General features: G+C 38.9%; 1 protein-coding gene across 4 annotated transcripts in view; it reads right to left on the reverse strand.

Moving 5' to 3' along the window:
- The window catches only part of LOC106517806 (nuclear factor 1 X-type), a gene marked incomplete at its 3' end in the record, with an annotated part of 205,716 nt that overhangs the window by 171,219 nt on the left and 28,706 nt on the right, over window positions 1–5,791 (reverse strand).

Here is a 5,791-nt window from a genome sequence, read left to right on the forward strand (position 1 = left end):
CACACACACACACACACACACACACACACACACACACACACACACCGGATGGTGGTGTGTGCTGCCTTCCGGTGCCCGTCTGCCAGGCAGGCCTAAGGTCCGGTCCCGTCAGCCACCACCGCTCATAATAGGGAGCGAAGTGCCTAGAAAACGTATGTTGCTCAAACGTGATGACATTTCCTGTAAGTGCTATTTCACCTGCACAGTCAATCATTCACACACACAAGTTTGTTTTTATATCCCATTTGGTCCTAAACCTAACCCCCCACCCGAAATTAGCATCTGTAACCGTGGGGACCGGGCATTGGTCCCCACGATGCACATTCGGTCCCCACGAGGCTGCCTTTTTCTGGAAAATGTTTCCCACCATGTAGCAAAAACATGCCCCCCCCCCCCCCCCCCACACACACACACACACAGTATACTACACACACTCAACTCAGACCTTTTCCCTCCATATATCTGCCCCACCTATCCTCGCCCGCCCCATACACACACATCCCATAGAGACAAATGCAGGCCTCTGTTTTGCATAGCTAACATGCTTATGTTAAGTGTTTGTTTCTATTCAGCGCAGTTCATTTGTATGCTGCGGGACGCACCAGCCCAGGCTCTGAATGAGCAACCAGTGCAATTCTGGTCAGCTGAAACTGCCAGACCAGACAACATGAAAGGCGGGGAACCAAATGCAAAGGATTTGGGTCAGGGTGCGGGGTTCTGCCTGGCTCATGACTATTTGTTTTCAATCTAAAACTGGTACAAATTGCTTTTTTGTTTAGAGTAAACTCAAATGTTTATTCTGGGAGTGAAGTAAACCTGTTAGGCRAGGGTTAAAATCTGCAAGTTAATGAAAATAACTCTTAAAGCTTGAGGGGAAATAAATGTTTTTTTTCCCTCCTCCTCCTTCTTCTTTTTTTAAGATAGCACTCTGAAACTTTTTGGATAGAAGAAGCAATCCCATTTTCCAGAACTTTATGTTCTTATTTCTAGACCTGGAACAAGTGTGCACCTAAAACAGGAACAAACTTTGTTTGTAGGCAAGAAAATGTAAAGTTACAGAAACTAGTTAGTGTTATAAACAATTCAGGGCAAATTTCAATAATATTCAAGTATTTTTTATTATTAATTCAATTAATGTGAAATACAGTACATCATAACGACTACAATATATTAAGACATAATACTGAAAATGACATAAATACAGAGGTACCAGGTTTGTTAAATATGAGGGACCTCTTGGCCTCTAATGACAGTGGGGGGTGGTATAAAAAAAGTGATTAAATAAAATAAAGTTTCAGTCTCATGTAATACAAAATTATTGAGTCCAGAATATTATGCCAAATTGTGTTAATTCTACATCCCTTTAATGAATTAGTCAAATCCAGCTGAACACATACACTTTTATGAAACATTTTTTATTGTCACCGGTATTTACTATTGCATTTTTACCAGACACAACCCAAAAAGAAAATTACATTTCAAATTATTTATACCAGTCACCAACCAAACAAAAAAAATCTGTATAAAAAAATAGACGTGAAAAATGATTTAGCCTAGGTTGGCAATGTACCAACTGGAAGAAAGTGTCACAATCAAAGTGCAAAATGTGAAATGTGAAAAAATAAATAAAAAGGTCATGTCCACCATAGAAATCACTACAATAAAGGTATGTTTTTGTTAGTATTGGCCAGCAAAAACATACAGAGATAATTAACTATCACTAATATGCGTAACTGAACACATTCACATTATTACTGAAAAACTTGCTGGGTTGTAAAGGCACAAAACAACAGAGCAAAGCTGTAATCTACAGTATGAACATAGCATTCTTACCTCCACGATCAAACCCTATTAATGGCGCCACTTTTTACACGGAAGTAGTACACAAAAGTATTGACAGGTGATGTTCGATCCAATTCTATTTAACAATGGCTATAACAAGGGTTTTAGATACATCCACTGATTGCCTTTACTAAAAACCATCTAGTTTATGAAATATTTTGCTAACAAGAAAACTGTTAACTCTAAAAATTAATTCTAAAGATTTAAACAGATCTTGAGATTTTACTATTCAAGATCTGTGTTAACTAAAATCAAGTAGCTCAGCTACCACACCAGATTTTAGCACAATATCTGTAAATTTGACAGTTTTGCATTYCCCGAGGTCAGTTTGTTTTAGGGGYGCACCGATATGAAAATTTCAGCCGATATCAATATCTGGTATTATTTTTGGTGTTATGGCCGATAACCGATATTACACACACAAATTATTTACATATACATATACACACAAATACACTTGTGTCCTTTTTTGATTCAGTAAACAAAACGACCAGACCACTGACAGAGCTCTTTACTTCAGTTATTCCTGGTTGGAGCATCACTAACACCRTCATGATCAAACAAATACCACATGATCAACCATTTCCCCACCCAAAACAGAAACACAAAGCTAAAAAGTGGGAAATCAATATCGGACGTAAATATCGGCCCAGTTTTACCGATCAGATCCATACTGATATTAGAAAAAATGACCAATATTGGCTGATGCCGATGTTAATGCTGATATAATGTGCATCCCTAGTTTGTTTAGGGTGACTCCACATGGTAGTCAGTTGTAGATACATTATACAGTATATCCAGTGATTACTGTGTGAGAGTTTCAATAAAATCTGTCCACTGGTTCGTGAGATGTTYTTGACAGACAGACACAAGAAGACAGGCTATGTTCACACTACAGGAAAATGYGACATATTTTTTTCATGACAGTCTGAACGTGACAAATCCAATTTTTTTAATCCAACCCAGGTCTTTTCAGTATATGGTACTAAACTGGATACASATCTGATGTTTTTCAAAGCGCCTACAGTCTGAACAGTCATGTTGCACTTTATCTGACCTTTGCATCAGTGAGGTAGGCAGATCCATTCACGTATTTAGAATGTTATCAACAAATTTGTGCTTTTTAAATCTTGGAGCTCCGCRTATCTTCAGCTGCAGRATAGAAGTCCAATTGTTTTTTTCATTTTCATTTAATTTGCYRTGTCCTGGATGACTGAGAATCCACTGAAACATTTACAGAATCAATACTTTAGTTACCCTTTTAGCATATCGCTCTAGTTCCATAAAATACATGGCTGAATCAAGAGTAGTCTACAAGAGGCAAGTTCAGCTGTAAACACTGAACAAAACCCTCATGTCAGATAATAATTTAATTGGCTCTGATTGCACAACAACTTCAGAATCAATACAAGCATGCTAACATGTAGCATTACTTCTGTAAACAGTGTGCTGAATGTGACGTCACATGGTCTTTTGCGCCTTCAGGTTGCACCACTGCCATAGGGAGTTCACGCTGGAGTCTGATGGAAGATGCATTTAAAATGTAATGTTTGCACACACACAAAAAAACGTATTTGAGCAAAAAATGGGATTTAAGCATTAAGGCCTGCAGTGTGAATACAAAGCCTTACAGACACAGCTAAAAACACTATCAGCCCCACTTTTGCCTTACAGAGCTTGCTTAAACATCTGCATATGCACAAATATGTTTATACACAGGACTGGGGAAACATGAGATTGACCTTAAATAAATGCAGACTTAAACACAGAGGACTATACTAAGTCTCAGACTAAGGTTAACCAAACTGCGGCTTATAACACAGGCTATTCATATCCCCCAGAATGAGAGGTTGCAGCGTGAGTCCTTTCCCTTTTTACTGTAACACAGGAAGGACATCTGTGTGTGTGATTTCACTCAGTGTCTGTAGCTAAAGGTCTCCGGCGGGTTGATTAGCATAAGAATAACACTGGATTTCTTTAGCCCAGCCTTTCATGATCTTAGAAAGTTAAGCATGTGCCATGTGGAGCAGACACACACGGTTAAAGAGCTCGAGTTGCCCGAGAGATGAGGAAAACACCCGTTGTTGCATTCAGCCTCGGCACCCAACTTCTGACATGTCGCAGTTAATATGTGAGGAAACGCTGGAGGAAAACCATTTGTCCCACTAAATGGTGCCCTTGTCAAGCTCCCCAGGCTTTCTGTTAAGCTCTTTAACTGCCCGGTCCAGCTGAGGGATATATTTTACTCTGCTGATAATCACAGAGTAGCACAAAATGTGGCACAATGGTAGTCCTGTAGCCACCTCTTGTTTCTGGCACGTTCAAGGCTTCTTTGATAATGACAAATGATCCGTACGACAAAGACAGTTGTGTTTAAGGTCAATGTAGAAAAACATAGAAGCAATGACAGGATGAAACATGGATCATTTAAATAATGAACAGTTTTCAAGCTGAATGTTTGAAAGACTCCATTTTTTCCAGAGGGAAAATAGGAAAAAACATCAGTCTTTCTTGTGCCATTGCTCTGGTTTCTATACTATGTGTTTATGGAATAGTTATAAACATCTTTCTATTCATTTTCAACAGCTTGTTAAGAAGGGTCAAGAGGAGAATCCCAGATATTCCTCTCCCCGGTGACACTCTCCAACTTCTTCTAAGAGATCCAGCGATATTACACAAGGCTTCGTCAAGGAGAGGCAATAGAAAAGAAGCCTGTAGATGCCTAAAGCACCTCAGCTGACYCCTTTTGATGGGTTCCCCCTAGCTGACATATCGACTCACTTTGTCTTTTAACAAGCGAGCAAACACCRGAGATCAGTTGATATCAATTCAAAATTGTAAAAAATACAAATTGAAAATAGTATGATGTATTTTCATTAAAAACTTTATAACTTGTGAATATGCGACTAGCAAACCACATGCTGCATTTTAAATGGCTAATTTTTAAAAATCACAGCCTATTTTTATGCGCACGGCTTGCAAAAGTGTATTTTAGGCCCTGCTCATTATTTTGTTGCCCACCTTCATCCACTTCTTGCCCACCTTGGCAGCTGCTCCCATGTGTATGTTTAAAATAATGGAATGGCTGGAGATGGAATACACTTTTGAAATGAAAAAGGGGCTAATTTGGACCCTTTCTGGGTTGCAGGGAGCAGSTGCCTGTCTTCAGAAATCACTGCGCGAGAGACAGGGTCCACCTGGACAGAGACAAATAAGACAAATGATCTCTTACACTTACCTWGGGACAATTTGGAGTTACCAATTAAGCTAACATGTACGTTTTTGTTCTGAAGAAGGAAACTGGAGTACATGGAGAAAACCCATGAGTGCACGGGGAGATGTTAACTTTATACAGCTCCGACCACTGTGCTGATGTGGTGCCCTACGAAGATGAAATTTGTTCAAATTTTTTGATTTGAATCTCTGCAAAATACCAAAGATTACCTAGTTTGATTCCAAACAACTGGAACACCAACAAGGCGACTTAACAAAATGTAGATGATAAAGGATGATGCATTGTTGGATTGATGGATTGTTTTTTTTTCTTAAATATATGATTTTCAGGTGCAATCCATGTGCTTTAGATCAGTGTTTCCCAAAGTTGGGGTTGGGACCCAAAAGGGGGTCCTGAAACATCAAGTTGGGGTCCTGAAAATATTTTCTGAAYTAATTACATTTTTGCCTTAGTTGTTACAAAGGAGTGAGGTTAGTATATTTAAAATGGATAAATGTAGTATAAAAATATTGTTACTATGCCCATGTTTAGTTGACCTGATACAAATGTTTATCATCCAAAAATAGCTGGGGGCACAGGTCTCTGCTACTGTTATTTTGTGGGTCAAAAGCTGAAAAGTTTGGGAACCAGTGATCTAGACAACTATTGTCACCTTCTTACAACAATTGCCCAAGTCCTTTGTTGGCAAAATTGAGTTACGAGATTATTTTAGGA

The sequence above is a fragment of the Austrofundulus limnaeus genome, unplaced genomic scaffold (assembly GCF_001266775.1).
Source record: "Austrofundulus limnaeus strain Quisiro unplaced genomic scaffold, Austrofundulus_limnaeus-1.0 Scaffold53, whole genome shotgun sequence".
In the NCBI taxonomy this organism is placed as follows: Eukaryota; Metazoa; Chordata; class Actinopteri; order Cyprinodontiformes; family Rivulidae; genus Austrofundulus; species Austrofundulus limnaeus.